At 40.5% G+C, this 21,692-nt stretch overlaps 1 long non-coding RNA gene across 1 annotated transcript in view; it reads right to left on the reverse strand.

Moving 5' to 3' along the window:
• The window catches only part of LOC110346325 (uncharacterized), a 29,460-nt gene extending 7,812 nt beyond the window's left edge, over positions 1-21,648 (reverse strand). Inside the window, exons 1-2 of the long non-coding RNA XR_015445024.1 lie at positions 21,456-21,648; positions 9,172-9,277 (exon numbers count right to left, since the gene is read on the reverse strand). This is a non-coding gene — a long non-coding RNA (uncharacterized LOC110346325). The remainder of the gene's footprint in view (positions 1-9,171; positions 9,278-21,455) is intronic.
• Between the last annotated feature and the right edge of the window lie 44 nt (positions 21,649-21,692).

Consider the following 21,692-nt stretch of genomic DNA (forward strand, 5'->3'; position numbering starts at 1 on the left):
GTGCTGTGTTTTCTGATGTATGAATGTCATTCTGTATTTTGTCTACTTTAATTGCTTCAGGCTGGAGGATTAATCCAATTTTTGTTACTGTATATTGTCTGAAAGTGGAGTTCAAGGGAGTCTTTCTTTAAATTGTAAAGTTATCCAGTCATACTTACATCCTTTCTGAAGCCCTAGAGAACTTGTTGTGGTCAATTTAATCAGAAGCCTCTATGCAAAGTTACAAAACTTGGATTTCTGATCGAGATTAACATTTGGAGCTACAGGATTTTCCACAAAGGCAGGGAAATGCTCGTTTTAAAGAAAAATTTAAGACTAGATGTGTTAACCCATTCTTCACATCTCCTTCTGGGCTTGAAGTGTTTTTCTCTTATCCACCATTCTCAATGTTCATCATTCTCTCTCATACTTCCTTGTCTTTCAATTCATTATATTGGGACACATTGCATTTTACTCCTAGAATTACTGCTGTGTCCCTGAAACACTGGTTAAGTCACTTCAACACCTTTTAACAGAATGAGGGTTTAACAAAAGAGGTGTGTGTGGTGGCTTAAGGACTGTCATGTGCCACACTGGGGCTCGCTGAGGGAGGAAGGAGTTTCCAAGGAAGAGGAAGCATGGCTGCTTTACAATTTTACAATGTTATCCTCTTAAGTACAGATCATGTTTTGGGCTCCAAAGGAAGAGTGGTTGGGCCCCTTCCAACTGGATATTATTATTACAAAGAAGGTCTCTTATATGGGTGTATGTTCAATCAGCCTGGCATCTTTGAATTTAAACACTAAGAATGTTCTGAATATTTAGCCCAGTCCCATTAATAGCTATTTTCACAGAGACCTGACTCAGTTTGCTTCAGATGGGCTCAGAATAAACAGGTTTTGCTTGGATTTCCACAGACAACTTCTTCAGTCTTTAAAGAGGAGTGGTGTGGAGTGGGGTTGTTACTCCTTTAAATGTAGGCAGGAAAAGAACTTTTAAGCTGGTAGGCATCCTCATCTGAAACATGAGAGCACCACTGCCCACATAAAATTAGTGTGATTAAATGAGAGGCTACAGGTAAGACATTTAGTATAATGCCTGGTACATAGGAAGCGCACCGTTATTTTCAATTACTATCGTTATTCATGACTCAACTACTTACTGAGTGCTTACTATGAGTGAAGTCTTTGACTCATTTCTGAGATTTGCTAGGAGGTCATGCTGAGCCTGGTGGGTGTATGTGCATTTCCTTTTATTGGAAAGAGCAAAAAACCAATGATTTCATGGAGGGTTTACTCCAATGGTGGCGAACCTACTGCACGCATGCCACGATTGGCTGTTATTATTGAAAGCTCTAAAAGAGTTCACCATCACTGGTTTGCTCCATCTCTTAAAGCTATCATTCCTGAACTACAGTCTGGAGCAAAAGTTGGCAAACTTTTCCCATGAATCGCCAGATGGTAAATATCTTAGGCTTTGTGGGCATATGCTTTCTTTCACAGCCACTCAAAGCTGAAAATAGTCATGTACAAGACAAAAACAAGTGGGCATGGCTCTCCAGTAGCTCCAGGTGCTTGCCAAGCCTTGATCTAGAGGGAAGACAGGTATTCCAAGCGACCATTACTGTATGGTATGATAAGGGTTATGGCTGAGGCAGCAGGGAATGACCTAGTTTCTTACACTCAAGGGTGATCCCTCAGGCCAGCATGGACAGCATCAGGAAGCTTGTTAGAAATGCAGCATCTTATTTCCACCTAGAACAGTGGGATCAGAGCCTATATTTAACAAGGTTACAGTGAAGGGTATGGTAAAGGGAAACTTGATGGAAGGAAGAATGTCCCCAAGTGAAAGCTAAGGAGAGGTTCAAGATTTTGAGGTCACATATGGGCCAGGCACATCTTTCAGGCTGAAAGAGCAACAAAAATTGAAGAAGCCTGACAGTGACAAAGAATATCTGAAGAACTAAAGAAATTGAGGGAGTTATTGACTAGCGTAGGTTAGAAGAAACTTCAGCAATATGACAGTCAAATGCAGTGGATTGACTGTTTAGATCCTATTTTGAAGAAACCAATTATATAAAAGACATTTTTGAGACAATTGAAAATTTGAACATAGAGTGGGTGTCAATGCCACTGGTTGTAATACTCTTGGTATATATATACATACACACATATATGAGACAATGTCTGTATTCATTCAAAATACATATAGGAGGATTTAGGAGTGAAATGATATAGTAATAGGAATTTGCTTGAAATACTGATGAAAATGGAAGACCAACAAAAGAATAGATGAAGCAAGTGGAGCAGAAAATAATATTGCATCAGGAGATTTATTTGGCCGGTTATACTGTTCTAACTCCTTTTACACACTTTGGAAAACTTTCATAAAGCTAAAGGATTTGGGATTGCATCAAATCTCTCCTGTCTCACTTTATGTGAAGTTTGGGTCATGATTAAACCGAGCTGTGCACAAAGCAATATTTTCCTCCTTTGAAGCCAATTCAGAAGCACTTGATGTAAGGTCACCTTGAGCTTGATGGATCTATGTGTTGTGTTTCCTTTTGTTGCAAAGGGTAGGAAAAACAATAGCTTTCTGGAGGCTTTACTTTATATTTCAAAGTAGATTTGTCAGAGCCTGGGGCTGGAGAGGCCTCTGCTCAGCCACAGCTGAGACCCTCACCCAGAGACCCTGGCAATGGAGCAGCCAAGCCTTCTGTAAAGGAGCCAGAACGTGTACCTTTGTGTGCCCCAGGCTGGGGTCAGGTGTGCACATATAGTGGCCTTTGGTGGTGAGGGCTATGGAGATTTTAGTGAGGAATCTCTTGGAAGATTAAGGAAATGAGGACCATGAAAAGGAGACTGCTCTGGACACACTTGTCATCTGTGTCCTTCAGAAAGCTAACTAGGTCTCCTTTAATATCTGAAAAGTTATTCAACCTATTCAGTTGGTTTGCAACAAGGATTTAATATGAAAATGTACAGCCTTGGGCCAGGGATTTAGCTCAGTGGTTCCAGCGCCTGCCTCACAAGCACAAGGTCCCAAGTTTGATCCCCAGTACCAAAAAAAATGTACAGCCTTGATCTCACTGGTACTTGGAAGGAGTGATAAGTAAAAGTTGCATTTATTTTTTCTGAATTGAATTTCCTTGTACTCTCCCTTATTTTGGGTGGCTTGTTTATCTTTCCTCTGCCCTTCACATGTGTTGGTGCTGAATTAGGACTGCCAACAGGTGGACCCCAAAGTTTATAATTCTAATGTCCTGCCTTCATCTCTAATGCTGACAGTGCCTCCTTAATGCATCCCTTTTAATAGGACTCTTTCTTCTTCCTGTCTGGAAGGCTGATATAATTTTGAGAGGTGCAGCAACCATCTTGCCACCATGAATATTAGCCTACGACTTAAGGGTATTAAAGAAAAAAGAAGTCAGACTTGGTGTTGGGATGCCTATAATCCCAGCTACCTAGGAGGCTGAGACAGGAGGACCCAAAGTTTGAGGCTAACCTGGGCAACTTAGTGAGACTGTCTCGAGATAAAAACAAAAAAGAATGTAGCCCAGCACTCCCTGGGTTCAATCCCCAGTACTTTTTAAGTAGAAAGATGAGACTGAGTCCTCAATTGCAGTGTGGGATTGTACCAGAGCTGGACTATCCACTGAATCTCACTTTTAAAGAACACTTGAGAATTTAAAACTCCATTTGTCTCTAAAATAAGAAAAAATAGGTGTAGGTGAGGAAGCGTAGCAAAATACTGACAAATAATGAACAAATACATAGGCTTATATAGTTTCATTTCTCTGTATGTAAATATTTTCGTTAAAAGTAATTTGACTTGAACAAATTTCCAATCTTGATTATGATGTGAAGCTCCCAATTAAGCTCATCCAAACACAGAACATTAGTTTCCTGTTGGCAGTGTGCAGACCTGCCTCCATATTCCTGCTGTGCTTCTGCACCCCCTGGGCCCCTGCCACTTCATGTGCCTGGAGGTTGAGCATCCACAGTGTCAGAGTCCCCTCCTCTGCAAGTTTTTAGGGAAAGATCAGTTTCTTGATTTTAAATGATGTCTGATACATGGATATCCACTAACTGTTCCAAAATTCTTAATGCCTTCTTCTCCAAAGCCACATGGATGTGTGGAGAGATACAAGAGACATTAAAAACTCTCGCCTTTGAGATTTGGTGGGAATTCACCCCCTCCCAGCTGATGCCCCACCCATCCTTTGAGTCTCATCCTGGCTTCTTCTGTTCTGAGGTATTTTCAAAATCCTATCCCCTTTGTTTTCTGGTGAAATATTTGAAAAGAGAATGATTTGCAATGGACAAGGAAGAGAAAGGACCAAGTACATGTTGCTAAAGAGTCCTGGTCTGCTGGCTCCAGGACCTGTAGGTTATAACATGCTTGGCTGGTTTGGTTTGTGGAGGAACCAGCAGCAGTCTCACTGGGCCAATAAACCACACTATTCTTTTCAACCAGGAAAAGCCTAGAGTGTTGGCACTTTCCCAAGCAGATTGTGGAATCAGTTCTTTAATCCTGAATCAGAAAAGAAATTGGATCGCTAAGGCCAGTGAACAGTAAACTGAAGATGCAGTATCTTTACAGGTTCAGAAATAACTAAATGGGTCCACATCTTTCTTTCTATTAGGTAATATGCAGTCTGCCTGGTAGGAAGGAATCTATGTTTTGTAAGCAGTTCCCCAAATTCCCCGTGGTTCATTTGTCTTAGTTACTTTGTTGCTGGGACACAGTATCAGACATCCTCAATTTAAAGAGGAGAAGAGGTTTATTTCGGCTGTTTTAGAAGACTCAGTCCTTGCATGGTCCACAGGTTCTAAGGCAGGGCTGTAGGGCAGACAGTATGAAGGATGGAGCGGGAGAGGGAGATAAACCCTTTCAGGCCATTCCCCAGGTAACCCGCCTCTTCAGACCAGACCTGGCCTAACAGATATAAACACTTATAATCCACTCATCTTGAAAAGCCCCACCACCATGAGCACATGAGACTCTAGGGGGTCACCTAGATATAAACCATAACAGTAACTAAAGGCAGGTTGTTTACATCTTGTTTGTTCATTTAGGAGCAGATAAAATTGTTCTGAGTTGTGGCAGGAGGCAGGAAGTGGGCTCATTTTGTTTGCTCATACAAGGGTGGTGGTGTTAAAAGATGATCCAGTTCATTCTTTTATCTCTATAGATATGGAAACTAAAGCCCACACTGGACAGGGTGATTTCCTGGATGTCACATTGCTGTCAGTGGTTGGGCAAGGCCTGAAGCTCATATCTTTTCAAGAGCTCTTGGAACATTTACTAAAATAGACCATATCCTGGATCATGAAAGAAGCCTTAGCAGATTTAGAATTACAATTAGCAAATTTGAGAAAATAGAAGTCATAGGTATGTTCTCTAATCATAATAGGATTAAAGTAGAAATAACAAAAACTGGGAAGACATGAAAAATTAAATTATATACTTTGAAATAATCCAGGAAAAATGTCTCAAAGACCATTAGGAAATATTTTGAACTGAAAGTGAAAATATAATAAGATTTGTGGAATTCTGTGCTTTAGACAAGGAAAGTCAATGAAATTGGAAACAAAAAAACAAAATTAAAAACTAGTTTGTGGAAATGATCAATAGTATTGATAAATCAGTTAGCAAGATTATCAAAGGAAAGAAGACAAACAGAAAACAAAAAAACATAATAACCACTTTGTCCTGGGCTTCCTGGGACTTTCTAGTTTTGACACTGACCAAGTGAGAAAGCCCTCAGTGATACAGCAGGATGCAGGTCAATTAATAATCTTAGTCATATTTTTATACTAACAATGAACAATTAAAACAAAAATAGGGCCAGGGATTTAGCTCAGTGGTTCCGGTGTCTGCCTCACAAGAGCAAAGTCCTGAGTTTGATCCCCAGTACCAAAAAAAGAAAAAACCACCAAAAATACAATTTACAAAGACACAGACAGATGTATTAATCTAACGAAACATGTATGGCCTCTGTATTCTGAAAACTATGAAGCTCTTTTGAAAGACAATGAAGGCCTCTCCTCCTACAAAAAACAAAAAAAACCCAGCAGCAGATATACCATGTACATGGATTGAAGTTCTAAACAGCAAAAATATCTATTCTCCCCAAAATTGACCTGCAGGTTTAATAGAATCCCAATAAAGATCCTAGAAGGACTTTCTATAGCTGTGAACAATCTTATTCAATAACAAAGGGACTAGTACAGGCAAAATAACTTTGCAAAAAAAATTAAGGATTCATACTAAACAATTTTAAGACTTACTATATTGAAAAGATGATCCCTTCTCCATTGAATTGCTTTTGAGCCGCTATCCAAAATCAGTTATATTTGTATAGCTCTATTTCAAATGATTGAATTTTGATTTGCAAACAAAACCAAAAATACAAAACTGAACTCAAATAAAACTGTTTTTTCCTTTCAAATTCAGAACCAGGCATGGTAGAACACACCTGTAATCCCAGCACTTAGAAGACCAAGGTAGGAGGATTGAGAGTTCTAGGCCAGCGTGGACTATATATGAGTCTGTCAACACATACAAAGAAAAAGGAAAAAAAATCTTGTCCTCGGATTAGGGAAAGAACTCAGATATGCCACTAAAATCATAATCCACAGTAGAAAATATTGTTAGACTTCATGAAAACTTTTGCTCTAATGTCGTTAACAGAATGACAATACTACACATTGGGACATGATATCAAAGCATACAGAGTATATAAGCAGCTTTCAATAGTTAATGAGATCAAATAAATGGGCAATGACTTCAAAAGTATTTCATCAAACAGCACATAAAGATGATAAGTACATGAAAAAATGTTCAATGGGAAAATGGATATTTAAACCATGATGTGCTATCACTACACACTTATTAAAACATGTTGACACTACATAGTTTTGGCAAATATGCGGGGCAACTGGAACTATCATACATTGCTGGTAGATATGCAAGGTGAGACAATTTTGCTATAAAGTAACTTGGCAGTTTTTTGTAAAGTTAAAAATATACTTATGTCATGACCCAGCAGTAGCTCTCCTAGGTAGACACCTGGAAAAATGTAAACTTTGTTCATAGCAGTTCTATTCAAAATCCCCCCAAAATGGAAACAACCCAAATGTCCCTCAGAAGATGAATAGTGATATGTTATACAATAGGATTTTATCCAACACTGAAAAAGACAATTACTGATGCATACAACAAACTGATTCTTCGAGGCATCAGGCTAAATGAAAGAAGCCACTCTGGGTAACAGCAGTAGGGATAGGTGGTAGGTGTAATTACACAGGTTATAGCAAGCATTTCTTTGGATAAAATTATTCTGTATCCTGATCAGTGGCAGTTATAGAAATCAATACATGTATTCAAATTCATAAAATCTATGGCATGTATTAATTTAAATAAGAAAATGACATTTGGCTCTTCATAGAGGTTTACTTTTCTGATACAATTTCTGCAAACCCTAAGAGGTTAGATTAAATGATCTCAAGATTTTTAATCCCATGTCTGATTTTTATTGAGCAATTCCTTTGGGAAACAGATGCATCTAAATTTAATCAATTGCTTACAATATTGTTAACTCAGGCAAAACTCATCTCAACACTAGAAAGATAAGATGGTAGAAAAGTGGGTGTTTCATCACTGAAAGTCATTTTCTTTAATGTGAGACAAAATGATGGAAAGGAAAAGAAGTTTCTCCATCCATGTTCCCTGTACCTTCAAGGCCATCTCAGTCGGCAGCCGAATGAGCTGTGACCATTGTGACATCATGTCTGCGTTCTCAGACAACACAAAAGATGAAGGAGAAGGGTGGGAGGAGTGGAGTGGAAGGGGAAGGAGAATTAAGATGTGTTATATACATGTGACAACTCCCCATGAGGAATGTAATCATTATATACTGCAAACATGTAGTTTTTAAAATTAAAAAAACCCAAGAGTCACCTTACAGTTCCATATACATCTTGGTCAGATCTTAATACCTTAAAATCACGTGGCCACATCTATATGCAAGGGAGATTGGGAAATGTAGTCTTTTGTAGCCAGGAATAAAACTAGGGTTGTTAGTAAGGGAGGAGGAAAAACGGATGTTGAGTTTTCAGTTAGTAGTTTCTGATCCTATGTAGCAAATAGCTTTTACCATGGGGTGGTGAGTGTTACTTTGATTTTATGAGGGTAGATGGCAGAAAGGCAGTTTGCAATAACCCAGAGGACCATTTGTTTTTCAAGGGGTTGAACAAGCTGTGGAGAATGATTCAATCTTAGTTAAAAATTCCCCTTTCTGGGAGGATCGTCAACCTGATCCAGGGATGACCCTCTCTCCTGATGATCAAGGTTTTTATAGAATAAGATTGGACTAAAAAGATTTTAGTGCAGTGAAAATACTCTGTATGACACTATAATGGGCAGGGGGTGGGTACAGGTTATGTTGTTTGTCCAGCCCTATAGAATGCACAGCACCAAGAGTGAACCCCGAGGTAAACTATGGACTCTGGGTAAGGATGACACATCAGTGTAGGTTCAGTTGTAACGAATGTGCCATTCTGGTAAGGGGATGTTGATAAATGGAGAGGCTCTGTAGGGGCAGAGAATGTAAGGGAAATTTCTGTTTTTCTCAATTTTTGTAAACCTAAAACTTTTCTTTAAAACTTGTCTATTTTTAAAAAGTGCCTCTGTTCTTGAATGCTTTTAGGAAGAATTACAAGTTATAGCCCCATATTGACTAGGTAACCGTCAGCCTCCCAGATAAGGTAGGACTACCCAATGGTTGGGGCCTTATGAAAGGTTTGCACAAACTGAGGAGAGCATAGGATTATAAAAGCTCTCACTGACCTGCTTCTGTGAGGCTAGAGTGTCTCTGTCATTGCTTTTCCAAGGTGGAGACATGGCTGGCCTTACTCAGGGTGGAATACAGGCTAAATTTCTCTCCCAATTTCTCATTTTAAAATCTGTTACCTTCAAGGATGCCCTCTTCAGGTGTTCATTACTATTTCTTGGAAAACCAGTAATTCTCACGCCTTGATCTTTCTTTGCAACTAAAATAAAAACATGGTTGGCAGTCTTTTCTCTGTTGCTGTGGTGACCCATACGCAGTTATAAAGTAAAAGCTGAAAACACATCTGCATTTATTTTGCACTTGGTACATCAACGAGAGACATGGAAAAACTTTACCTCCCTGCTGGTGTTTCCTTCACTCATAGAAACAATTCACTCTTGAATTCTCATTTTTGGGTCTGTTTCCAGAGGAACAAGTAGAATAGGTCCCAAACTGAGAATGCTATTAAGAAAGAGCACATATCAATAGATTAAAAACAAAACAAAACAAAAAAACCACACCAGGACCGATTTTTTTTTTTGAGGAATGCTGCTGAATCTCACAGCACTACCTTAGCTACTATTGCACCATACTGATTCTAACTGGATATTTTCTGAACCCAGAACAGGTTAGAATTAAAAGAATATTAAAAGGCAAAGTTCCTCCAGACAAATTTAGTAACATTTACTTGAGCCAAGCAAACAAAAACGACTCAAATTGGCAGGTTCTGGAGCCAGAGCAAATTCTAAGAACTTTAACAATGTGATCTGACAACATTTCCAGAAAAACAAGTGAGACATAGAAACACTTTACTTGGCTATAGCTTAGTCAATTGTTCAGTTGGTTACAGCTTAATAGTGAACTGTTTACAGACTACAATCAGTTAATTGGCTGTAGGACCTTTTGCAACCAGCAAAAGTTACTGTTAAATTGTTGGTCTGTTGGGTCCAGTGCAGGGACCCAGTCCAAATCCATGGACTCTCACACAATTGCTTAACAGAAGGAGTAGTTTTAGGCTGTAGGAAGTCAGAATGTACTAAACAATGAATGCAAGGGAAGGGGAAAAGCATAATTAAAAAATAGTCATGACTATCAATATCCACAGAACCATGGGGGCCATTTAGGGCAAATAGCTGAGACACTTCAAGTTGTTCCTAATGAATAAGTGTAGAATTAGAGACAAAACTTTTCCAGTTTCTAGATTCTTTCTGTTGACCTGATATAGTATTATTCCATTGGCCCTTGTCCAGGCACAGACTGTTTTTATTTTTGCTGGGATCATTTCATTAGCTTTCTTTCCTGGTCACTCTGGCTTCAGGCTCATCTGTCCTTAATTCATCCCCATGGTTGTTGCCAGAAAGATCATTTGAAATGCACAACAATGTGCTTAAAATCTTTCTAAAGCAGTATTTCCCAAACAGGTGATGTTTCCAGACGTTGCAGAACTCATAAAGCTTTTTTTCTTATTTTCTTTTTGCTTTTGTTTTCTAAATTTGAAATCTGTGTTGGAATGACTTAATTATTCCTGTTAAAGCAGAATCGCTCAATCCCTTTATAAACGGAGACAGAAGTAGTGATGCTTTTACTCAGCCAGGATGTCATGGAACCCTTGCTATGCATTGTGAGGGTTTTAGCCATTATACTGTTTTAAGTTGTTCTTATTTTTGGTCATATGTTTAAAAATTTATATCCAGGATAGATTAGATGGAAAGCATTAAGAATCCCACAATGAAAAGCAACAAGCTAATGAAGACATAAGAACACTCTCTAAATTTTGATTCTATCAGATCTAGAATTATTATATTGTAATGCTTTTATATAGCACTTGATATCTGATGCTGAAAGAAAAATAATGACTGTTATGTGAAAGTTTGCGTCTTATTGGCAATAGAGGCCATTAATACCTGTAATGTGTTCTTTCTGGGAAGAGCTGGGGAAAAAGTCTGAAACTCCCTTATAAATGCATCATTTAGAAATAAACATGAATGCTTCAAAAATAAACCAGGTTTGTTTTTAAAACTGTTTTTCCTGACCTAATATCTATTTTTGCCACTGTAAAATGTAGTAAAAAATCATTCTATATTAGGTGTATTCAGTCTGAAAACACATAAAATGTTAGTTTTAAATGTGTTGCTCAAGAAACCATACCCTTCCTTACATAAGGTAAATTAAGGATCATTTATTGCTTGTTAAATGAAACTATGTAATCTTTAATAATTTTAAAATGCAAAGTGAAACTTGTAATGCAATCTTAAATATTTTTAGATTAGTATATTAAACTCAGAACTATTTCTTTATCATATACCACCTAAAAATGACAATTAGGTGGTTTTTTTGGTACCGGGGATCGAACTTAGGACCTTGCGCTTGCAACACAGGCGGCGGAATCACTGAGCTCAAATCCTTCCTCCTCCTGACATTAGATTTTTTTAAACCCGAGTGTTATAGGGTTATTTTCTGTGAAAGAGCTTTGGGGTCATATTCGGACCCTTCAAGCATGACAACACCAACCCCCAGACTTGGTCCGGACTCCCATCCTTCACCAGTGCACACTCCCCACACTCTGGGAAGTTCCCCTAAGCATGTCTTCAAGTTGGAGGTTTATGGGTGTCCTCTCAGCATGGAAGCATCTTCCATCATCTTCACTATTTTTGAAGAAAAGTTGCTTAAAACCTTTGACCTGGATTTCTAAGGATTTTCCATGCCAATACTGAAAGTTAGATGTTACCTTCTGCATTCCCAAACCATCCTTTTCACAATTCACTTAATCATCAGGACATTTTGTAACTACTTGATTAGTTCTATTTCTTTCAGCAGACTGGATTCTTTGCCATAGGTTTTTTGTCTTATATTTTTATGCCCTTAGTGCCTAGCACAAAAAAATGGCTTTCAAATACTTAAGATATTTTGTAAGATGACCCCCATCAAGAAAAGGTTTAATTATGTTTGACATGATAAATGTGTTTAAAAATTTATTGCAGTACAAGACATCTTGCCATTAATCCCGCACAAAACACTCCACTTCAAACACTTATCCCATCATTTATGCCACTTTCTGAAGCAGTTCTGGAAGTCCTGTTACCTGAGTCTTTAGTTGTGCTGCTGTAGCTGCCTCGATGTCCTGAATAGGTTTCAAAATGTTTACCTTTCATGGTCATTGACCTTGGGGAAGGTCCAGAAGTCAAATGGTGTCAGATCAAGTGAATGAGGTGGGTTGAGAACACAATGTTTTTATGAGGCTGCCTTATGTTGTTTATCATATCTTGTTAAAGACACATGAAAATTTCTAGAAATGGTTCAGAAAGTGGTAAGAACAATGAGATGGGTGTGTTTGAAGCAAGGGAGTGTATTTTGAGAATGATTAATGGCAATTTGTCTTACAAATTTTTAAAAAAATATTCACTATTTTTGATCATTTAAGGAGGATAGTGTGAAGTGAATTTTGGAAAAGACTACCATTTCAAGTGACTAAAACAGAACTTGATGTTTAAAATGGTGCCCTTTCAGATCTCCACAGCTATCCTGCAGAACCTAATCCCTCAGGGAACCTGGGTAGATGGGCTGGCATGGCCTAGAATTGCCTTCGTGTTTCCCATCAGCTGCACCAACTTGATGAGTGGGACTCAGGTTGGTCCATTTATCCCCAGTATTAACTTCTGGCCACTTTTGACAGCAGCTATTACTAGCATTAATGAGATTAAGGCAGAAAGAAAAGTGAAGCTAGATTACCACCTTACAATGTTGTTTTGGTGAAATGACTACATGTGAGCCTAAGAGTTTACACTTAGTTTAGCTTCAGGGAAGTCCTGATAAAAGCTAAGGAAAAACAGCAGCCTGTTCTCCATTTCTGACCCAAGTGTGTGACGCCTGAGAGCCTCCTCCTCCTAGAAGCTCAGGGCTGGGGTCAGGTGGATCTGCTAGGCATCTGAGGAACACCAGAAAATTTCTTCTGAGAATTGTACCCAGAAGATGTGTTCCAAACTTTTTAGAATCCCTTTGAGCAAAACATAAGACATGAGGAAATAAAAAGGTGTCTCAAATGCGTACTCTTTTCTGACTGCAAGAGCAGTAGCACATTTTGCTACCTTGAACACTTTTCTAAGGAAAAGGATGACGTTAAGATGGGTCACCAAACCCTAAACGCCTTCCAAGAGAATCATTTAACTCAGCTCCAGCTGATTTAGTGAAAGCAATTGAAGCAAAAGCAATTGGAGCAAACATGGTTGGCCAATAAAGATAGTTTCGGCCAAAAGGAATGTTTTTCAAGTTATTGGTTTTTCATTTGTTTAATGCATTTGTTTGGCACTTTGTCTCCTGTCCCTTTTTAAATACAGTGAGCTTTTTTTATTTTGATATTTTAAATTTGAAATTAATTTTTAAACAATCATTCTAGTTCTACACTGTGTAGGATAATGAAAAGCTGGAAACATCTTAAATGTATAGCAAAAAAATTAGTTGGAATAACTCCATGTCCAATCATAGATGAATTACAGTATACTTCAAAGTATGAAAATCCTTAGTCATTTCCCTAAATTAGCTATTTATCAAGACTCAGTTATAAAATGTAACCTTACAGAAATATATACATACATATATACACCTAAGAAAAAATCTGGATAATGTATACCTTGATTCCTTCTAATTTGATTTCTTTATGGTTGCATTTTTACCCTTAAATACAGCGGTACCTTGGTTCACAAACTTGATCCTTTCTACCATTTTGGTCACACACAGAGTTGGATGAGAACTAAATCATATTCAATGGTTAGGTTCAATGTAGATCTTATGTGGAAATTTTATTCAGCTCTCGGCCAGTTTGGTTTGTGACCAGAATCATGGCGAGAACTGAGTTCATGAAATATTTACTGCTTTTTAAATAAGCAAAATTTGAGAAATTGTCAAAAGCTATAAATTTAAGAATGATCTGAAATTTTCATGCTTTGGAGATGAGGTGGAGACTCGAGTTGACCACATCACCATCTTGGGTCTTTAAGGCAACAGTGGATCCCTCTTCCAGCCTCCCTGGAGCTAGAGGGCCTTGGAACTGGGTTCTGATCTCAGCACAGTGGCTTTGTGGTCCTTTCAGAAAATTTCCAGAAAGGGATGGTGCTGTGGTTTGGATCTGGAATGTCTGTCCAAAGCCTCAGGTGCTCAGAGGTGGGGGCTTGTGGAATGTGATTGGATCATGGGTCCCTGTGGCTGACTTGCAGTTGATTGCAGTGGAGGTGAGGCCTGGCTGGAGGCAGGTTAGTGGGAGCATTACCTGAAAGGGTTTAATGTCTCCCCTTCCTGGCCACCATGTGAGCAGCTTTTCTCTGCCAGACTTTTCTACCATGCCCTTCCTGCCTTGGAGCCAGCCAACCATGAACTGAAACTTATAAAAACTTTGAGCCAAAATAAACTTCTTTAAGTTGTGTTTACTAGGTATTATCTCCCAGAGACAAGAAAGTGACCAAGGCAGATAGTATGGGCCCTTCCCATCCTTGGCTCCACTGCCTGTGATGGCCAAAATTCCCACAGTGAAGGTCTGGGATAAGTGCCTAAAAATGAACTAAATGATAAAGTAACAAGCAGCAAAAATCATCTTCACCAAGACATGAAAACATTTAAAAAACAGACAAATCCATAGAGGCTGAAGATCACCCCCAAAGGTACAAGAGTTACTAATAACTTATTTTTAAAAAAGCAATTGACTAGAGATATTTCTGTGACAGGATGAAGAGAAGTGCCCAAGTGGGACTTTTTTCTCAGGCCGATTGGCACTGATAGCTACCACAGAAAACAAAACCACTAGTTTCCCACATTGTAAGTCTAGAGAATGGCTTGCTGGAAGGGATAGCAACATTCCAATGCTGCTTGCCAAGAGCCAACACTTCAGCAGGTTCCACACACCATTACCAATGCCAACCCAGTACCCTCCCCACCTGATCTCCCATCTAACAGAGGACTTGGAGAGAATGGAATAGTCTTTTTTAAGTAGAAAAGTAGCATAATAAAAGCTGCTGTGCCACACCTTTGTTTCCCGCGTGAATGAGCTCCTAGACAAGTAGAAAGAGCTGGCCTGGGGAGAATCAGTTCTGCAACTGGAAATGTCTTTAAAAGAGGTGGGCTGATATGTCAACCTCTGATTTGAACTTGACAAAGAACCCTGGGAGAGAGGAGAAAGGACCCGATAAGGAACGAGGACCATCCCTTTCAATTTTTCTATTCTTGGAGGTAAAAGAAAATAAGATTCCACTCATTTCCACAGATTCCAGGATTATGATCATTCTACAGTTGAGGGGTGGGAGTGAGCTCAACAGGGTCCACAACCAAGAAACAAAGAGCCCAGGCCTCCCAGGAGTTCAGCTTTTGTTGTCTCCCGGGGTCATTCTCAGGATGTGACTGCTTCTTTTAAGGGGCCCCAGACACCCCAGAACCAGTTTTAAAGTCAACCTCATATCCACAAGGCCTTTTGAGACCACTCATCCATAACCAGACCATAGAAAACAGTCAGAAAAGTAGTTAAGACTGACCAAGGAGAAAGGATCTATGTGTCTACTAGGCCTTTAAGGAGCAAATGCCATTTTCCTATTTTCTTCCAGGCCAACAGCAGAGGGAAGAACACAGAAAAGGAGTGTCAGGGAGAGGTTACCACACTTCCAGAACATGTCAAGTTTGGTCTGGACCTGTGGGAGGTGAGCAGGGTGTGTTTTGTGTTGAATTTGCAATTGAAATAAAACAAATAGGACTGAACTAAAATGAGATGGATTTGATAGCTGCCAAGGGTTGAAGAGCTATGGGTTTGGACTGAAATGTCATTAGGGAAATCCAGACTTCAGGTGGGGAAGAGCATTCAACAGAGCCAGGTACAGAGAAGGTACTGGAATGTCAGAACCCTTTCATGTTTACACTTACTTGCATTCTCCTTGATAGAGTTATATCCATTTCTAACAAAAAATTGTTCAGTTATTCATACTGTCTCACAGCAAATGTTCTCCTGAAAGCGTGATGGGACCTTGCAATTAGAGGGTCATATAAGACATGTATAGATGAAAGTTCTGGAAAGCCAGTTTGTTATGTCATTTTAGATGCCTTTCATGAACCATTTAGATTCTACCCACATTCTCATCTGTCTCTAGGACTTTCAGTCCCCTGATCTACTCCAGCAAACATTTTCTCAAGGACTCCAGCCAACTTCAGAAGGGCACAATTTCATAGGACCCTTGACTTCCTGCCCCACCGTATCCTTTCCAGTTCCTCTCGAGGTCTTCCTGTTCATGGGAGTCATTAATCTGCTTTGAGATCTGCTGTTGTGCCTAGCACAGCTCAACAATTATTTTTGTGTGGGGCAAAGTTATCCCCTGTAGAGTGAGCTTTTTACCAATGAGAGATGGAACCTGTACAGATGAGCTCCCTCTGAGGACAGATGACCTTGGGATGCTGTCTCCAGCTCTGCTCAGAGGGCTCACCTTTGGGAATGAGCAGTCAGCCATGCTTGACACCAACTCTCCCTTTTCTGTCACCTCTACTTCCCTGGGATTGAACTGCTTAATAAGGAGTAGCACATAAGCCTTTGCCTTGGGCTCTGCTTCTGGGAAATGCAGACCTAGACAGGTATGTACACCTGCCTTGCATTTTCAAAGTACCGCATCTTAGATTGTCCCAGATTTGCCTTTAAAATCAGCTTGAGTGTTAGCGCAGAAGATCCTGGCAGCCAGATACGAACAGCAGGTTTCTGATCTACTTCATACCTGACAAGTTTTCTGCCAGGAGAATGTAGAGTTAGAAATTACCTCCGCCCCTAATCTCAGTGTGACTACCAGGACTGCATTCTGGGGGTCCTTTCTCAGGTGGAAGAGAGAGTCTATTCCTTACTTTAATAAAGGGAATTATGTTGAAGTGATAATTGGGGAAATAAAATGACACTCAAGACATTGTTGCTATAGTCACTGAGACCAAAACTGAACCTAACAAGCTTCCTGGCAAAGATGTCTTATCCTTCAATAGCCTGAATTAAAACCAAAATATCTATTTTGCAAGAGAAATCTATTCTAGCTATAGAATTCCTGTCAACAAAATGAGTGACACCTTTAAACCCCCAAAGTTCTTTGATGGGGATTAACAAAACTTGACACAATATAGTTGCTATGTTTTGAATATTTGTTCCCCCAAAAACTCATTTTGAAATTTAATTGCCATGGTAACAGCATTAAGAGGTGGGACTTTTGAGAGATTGGGAATCCATCCTCATGGGTGGGATTGGTGCCATTATGAAACAGTAAGATCGGCCCTCTCTGCCCCTCTTATCTTCTGCTGTGATAAACGTAGCAAGAAAGCCCTTCCCAGGTGCCCGAGAACTTGACATCAGCTTTCTGAGCCCTTAGAACTACAAATTGATAAAATTTCTGCTTATCATAATAAATTGTCCAGTGTCTGGTATTCTACCAACGCAAATAGGCTAACACAATATTTATCCAAGGAATAAAATGCTACATTCCAGGCCAATACCTTGTGGGTGCTATAAGATTGGTCCCTGTATGACTGCATGTCCAGAAAGCAAAACTATCTCTACCAAGTGTTTTTATAATAGGTGCTTTACAAACTAGGTTAAAAATTAAAATTAAGTCAGGACAATACAAGTTATGACTGGCCTGTCATACGAACAACTTGGGTTGATTAGGTTAATGGATTCATCTGACTCTTATCTCCAGCACGTGCCCAGGTAAACATCCAGATCTCAGCTGTATTGACTTACAACCAATGAGTTCATAAGTCAATGGACCACTAACTGAATCCGATTCACCTAGAAAGTGGGAGGAAAATAGGCTTCTGCCTTGGTCAAGCTAACGTACACGATTGCCTCACTATGAGGTACCCAAGACTCCTGGGAGGTGGAGGGGTGTCTGTTTGGGGGTGACATTTATGTACAGCCCCTGGGCAGTATGTAATGGGTTGCTGCTTGGGAAGTCAGATTCATCTAGAGTGCAGGGAGTTTTGATAGACTTGTGTCTGTCTCAGTGAGGGACACTGTGGTATCACAGAGTACAGAGGTTGCAAAAAGTTTAAGAATTCATTCTCTACAGGGCCTGTGATGCTCACTGCTGTTGCTGCCCAGCTCTAGCAGTACCCCTGGAGGCCCAAGGAGGGCTGCCAGGGCCCTTCCCCATCTAGTGCAGATCCATCTTTCCAGGACCGTCCATTCTAATCACCCAGGTAAGGCTGCACTTGAGAAGTGGGCCTTAATTGTTCACCTCAGGACTCCTACTCTGGGTCATTCTGCAAGGTGAAGAGAGGCTTATACCTCTGTGGGGCATGAGGGATTGGACGTGAGTTGTTCCAGGAGGAAGGGGAAATGAGCTGGAAGCACTGAAGAAATCAAATCAGCTGCTCTGCAATTCTGCCACACCTGAGGCTTATCTCCAGCCCAGGGTTTCCACCTGGCTTCTGGGTTCCAAATCAGCAGTGCAGTGACGTTACTAGCCCTGGAACCCTGTCCTGAAGCCTCAGACACTTTGGGTCTCTCTGGGCTATTATCTAGGAGTGAGGAGCTACTCAATGAGTCCAGGGGCGTAAGGGTGGGTTGAACCAGGCCCCCCACTCTGAAAGTAACTAGGTAAAGGGCATGAAAGGGGAATCCTGGCCCAGAGCATTTTCTCCGGAATCTTCCACCCACAAAAATGCAGACCAACACGGACTATGGAAGCCAAGCTCCATCCAAAGACATAGAACTATCCTCTTCGAGAGTCCCTGAGGGAGTTGTCTGACCATTCTCTTCAGATCACTCCAGATTCTTAAAGGTTTGGTCTTCAGTTCTTACTGATTTTTCTCTTCTGAAAGTTACCCTAAAAGCCCATTTCCTCAAATATCACCCTCCTTTCTAAATCCATCTCCACCACTTATGCCTCTGGATTTTCCCACATGGCTGCTCCTGTTCCTTCAGTGTCACTAACACAAGCCCAGAACCTTGATGTCCTCCTTGAACACTGTCTTCAACCACATAAGGTGGCTACTAAGGTCAGGTAGCTTTCTTTTTCCCTTCCCATTTTTGCTGTTCCCATATCTACAACCCTGACAGAAGTCCTGAGTTAGACCATTTTGTGCTTCTCTTACAGAACGCCATGGACACAGATCAGGGAGAGATTTTTGTCATTAGCATCAGTTTACTCGTGAGAGTGGAGGCCTTGTGACCTAAATACTGTTAGGTCCCATTTTCCAACACGAGCGTTGGAGATCAAGTTTCCAACACCTGCTTTGGAAGGGCACACGTTCAAGCCATAACAATCTTCATCTCACAGCTGAGCAGCATCAGGGGCCCCCGCTGGTGGCATTCTTTCCTCGCCTCTCCAGCTTACTCTCACACCTCACTGTCGGATGAATATTCCTCGAACATCTCTTACTGTGTCCCGTCGCCCACCAACATCCAAACCTCCAACATCTATTTCCTGGCACACACAATTTGAGCTCCACCTGCCTGGAGGTGGAGGGGGTGGTAGAATTGAGAAGGGAGGGAACAGAGGAGCCAGGCGGGCCGGCCTTTCTTGACAGCTTTGCCACGAAGGGGCCGTGGGCAGCCACCCAGCGGGGCTCTGGCTCTGGTTTAAACCAAGGTTTATTTGGTTCTGATTACAAGTGAACACAATATCACCCCACCCCTGTTACTCCCAACTAAGAAGCTGAAAAATGAGCCGTTTCCCACACTTCCGCCCACAAGATGGGATAAAAGAAGAATCGATTCCGTGACTCAGGGCTTCTTTCTCCTGCTCACAGTCCCACCCTTTTGCCCGTGGCGCACGTTTCCAGGGATCAGATTTGCCTGGTCTCGGTGCCCATGGAGCAGCTGGCTTCAATGAGCAGCAGGAGAGAGAAAATTCAACAAACTGCTCTCCTCTTCTCCCCTTGAGACTGGAAGGGTGCTTGGAGCTGTCAGGACACCAGCATCTTTAACCATCTTTTGTAAGCCCCAGGGCTTTCTTGGTCTTAAAAAGAGTTTTAAATTTAAGACTACAGTTGGGTAGAACCTACCAAAATTGAAGAGAAATATGTATAAATACAGAAAGTATGTTCCCAGGCCCGACATAAATGAGCTTTTAGAAAATCCTACAGTTTGTGTTATCCTTGCCTTAGTCCCTTTCCCGAGGAACGTTAGCGTATGATTCCTTCTCAGAGTCCCGCCAAGCCTTCACTTGTGTTTGTTTTCCTGCAATTTAATTAGATACACTGGGCACATTTATTTTCCTGGGTGCCACCCACTTTCCTCCCAGTCTATTTCCCTCTTTTTGTTCCACATGGGTTCCTCATCTGTGTTCTCAATCCTGCAATACACTGAGCCAGAGATTTATGAAACGAAAGGAAAAACCTAAGACAGCATCTTCTAAGCACTAAGACCTCACAGGGAAGACTGTGGGTTTATGTGGCAGTTATTTTCATTTGCCATCTTTGAAAGCACAAAATGAAAGAGCTTGAAGATATAACAGGTTATTCTGAAATTTGCTTTTTTCAGAAATGACAGATTTGGCTGGAATGAAGAGGCAGCATAAAGAAGTGGCTAAAAGCATAGACTTTGAACAAAGAACAGGCTCTGCTGTGCGGCTTAAGGAAACTGACTTAACCTCTCTGAACCTCTGAATTCTCATCTAAAGTCAAACCGCAGCTCTGTGTTGTGAAGATTAAATGGCAAGGGCTTAGCACAGAGTAAGCAACAATCAAACCTCTAAGACTAAAAGGTGGATCTGATAGTTGGATACTTCCATTTTTCTCTTTTCTTTCCTCCCCCTTCTGTGATAAATACCAACAAATTTAAGATTTTTAACTACTTTAAGGCATACAGTGCAGTGACATTAAGTACTCACATTTTAACTGAAACTGTGTACCCATTAGCTACTGACTCCCCACCACTTCCTCCCCCACCCCCAGGGAATCGCTTTCTGTATCAATTTGCCTGTTCTATGAACCTCCTATAAATGGTATCACGTGATTTCTTTGTCAGGCTTCAGTTAACATGTCTTTCCCTGTGTCTCTTTCAGCATCTTTAACAGGTTTTTAAAAAAAATTGTATTAGTACTCTACATAATGATCACATTCATTGTAGAGAATTTGTACCTGTACATAGTACATCTTGATTACTTTTCCCCCCATTCACCTCCCTTCTTCCACCTTTCTCCTCCTTTACGAAAGCTTTACTTCCAGTTTCCTTTTCCCTTTCTTCCCCTCTCCCTCATTCCCCTTCCCATTTGAACATTGTCTTCCTACTTCCCCAAATGTCATCCATTTTAGTCCTTATTTGCACTTTTGGTTCTTCACACAAGAGAAACTGTGATGTTTAAACTCGTATATCCAATTTGTTTCATTTAAAAGTATGGTCTCAAGGTGCATCCATTTATCTAAAAATGTCTCCAGTTTATCCTAAGGTAGTAGTACCCCATTGTATATAAAAATGGTTTACTGAGAAAAATTATTCCAAACTTGGAATTAGGTAAAGGGAACTACTGGATGTCCTTTCAGTGAAGCGGCGGCGCTGTTAATATAACAGGCGCACCCCGTGTGCGGATGATCTGATTTTCTAGAGAAGGGAAACTTTTCGTTCCTGGTTTTGATAGATTCCGTACAGAAAGGGTAGGGGCCAGTATTTTGAAAACCAATAGCATTGCAAATGACTTGCCCAATAACAGCGCAAAGGATCTCGGCCCAAGAGAAAAAGCGTCCTGAAAGAAAGATAGGCTCGGTATGCAGAATGGGCTACCGCTCGCAAAAACAAAAGGGCAGAAGCCGTAAAGCTACTGGCTGTCGTCTTTTATAGCTTCTTTCTGACATTAGCTCCAAAACCTCCAAAACCTGGCAAAACCCTGCTTGAGCTCGTGCTAGAAGATTGGTATCAGGTGCCAAGCCTGGCTTGTCC

The sequence above is a fragment of the Heterocephalus glaber genome, unplaced genomic scaffold (genome assembly GCF_053883595.1).
Source record: "Heterocephalus glaber isolate CG9 unplaced genomic scaffold, H.glaber_assembly_v1.0 deba00001608, whole genome shotgun sequence".
NCBI classification, from domain to species: domain Eukaryota; kingdom Metazoa; phylum Chordata; class Mammalia; order Rodentia; family Bathyergidae; genus Heterocephalus; species Heterocephalus glaber.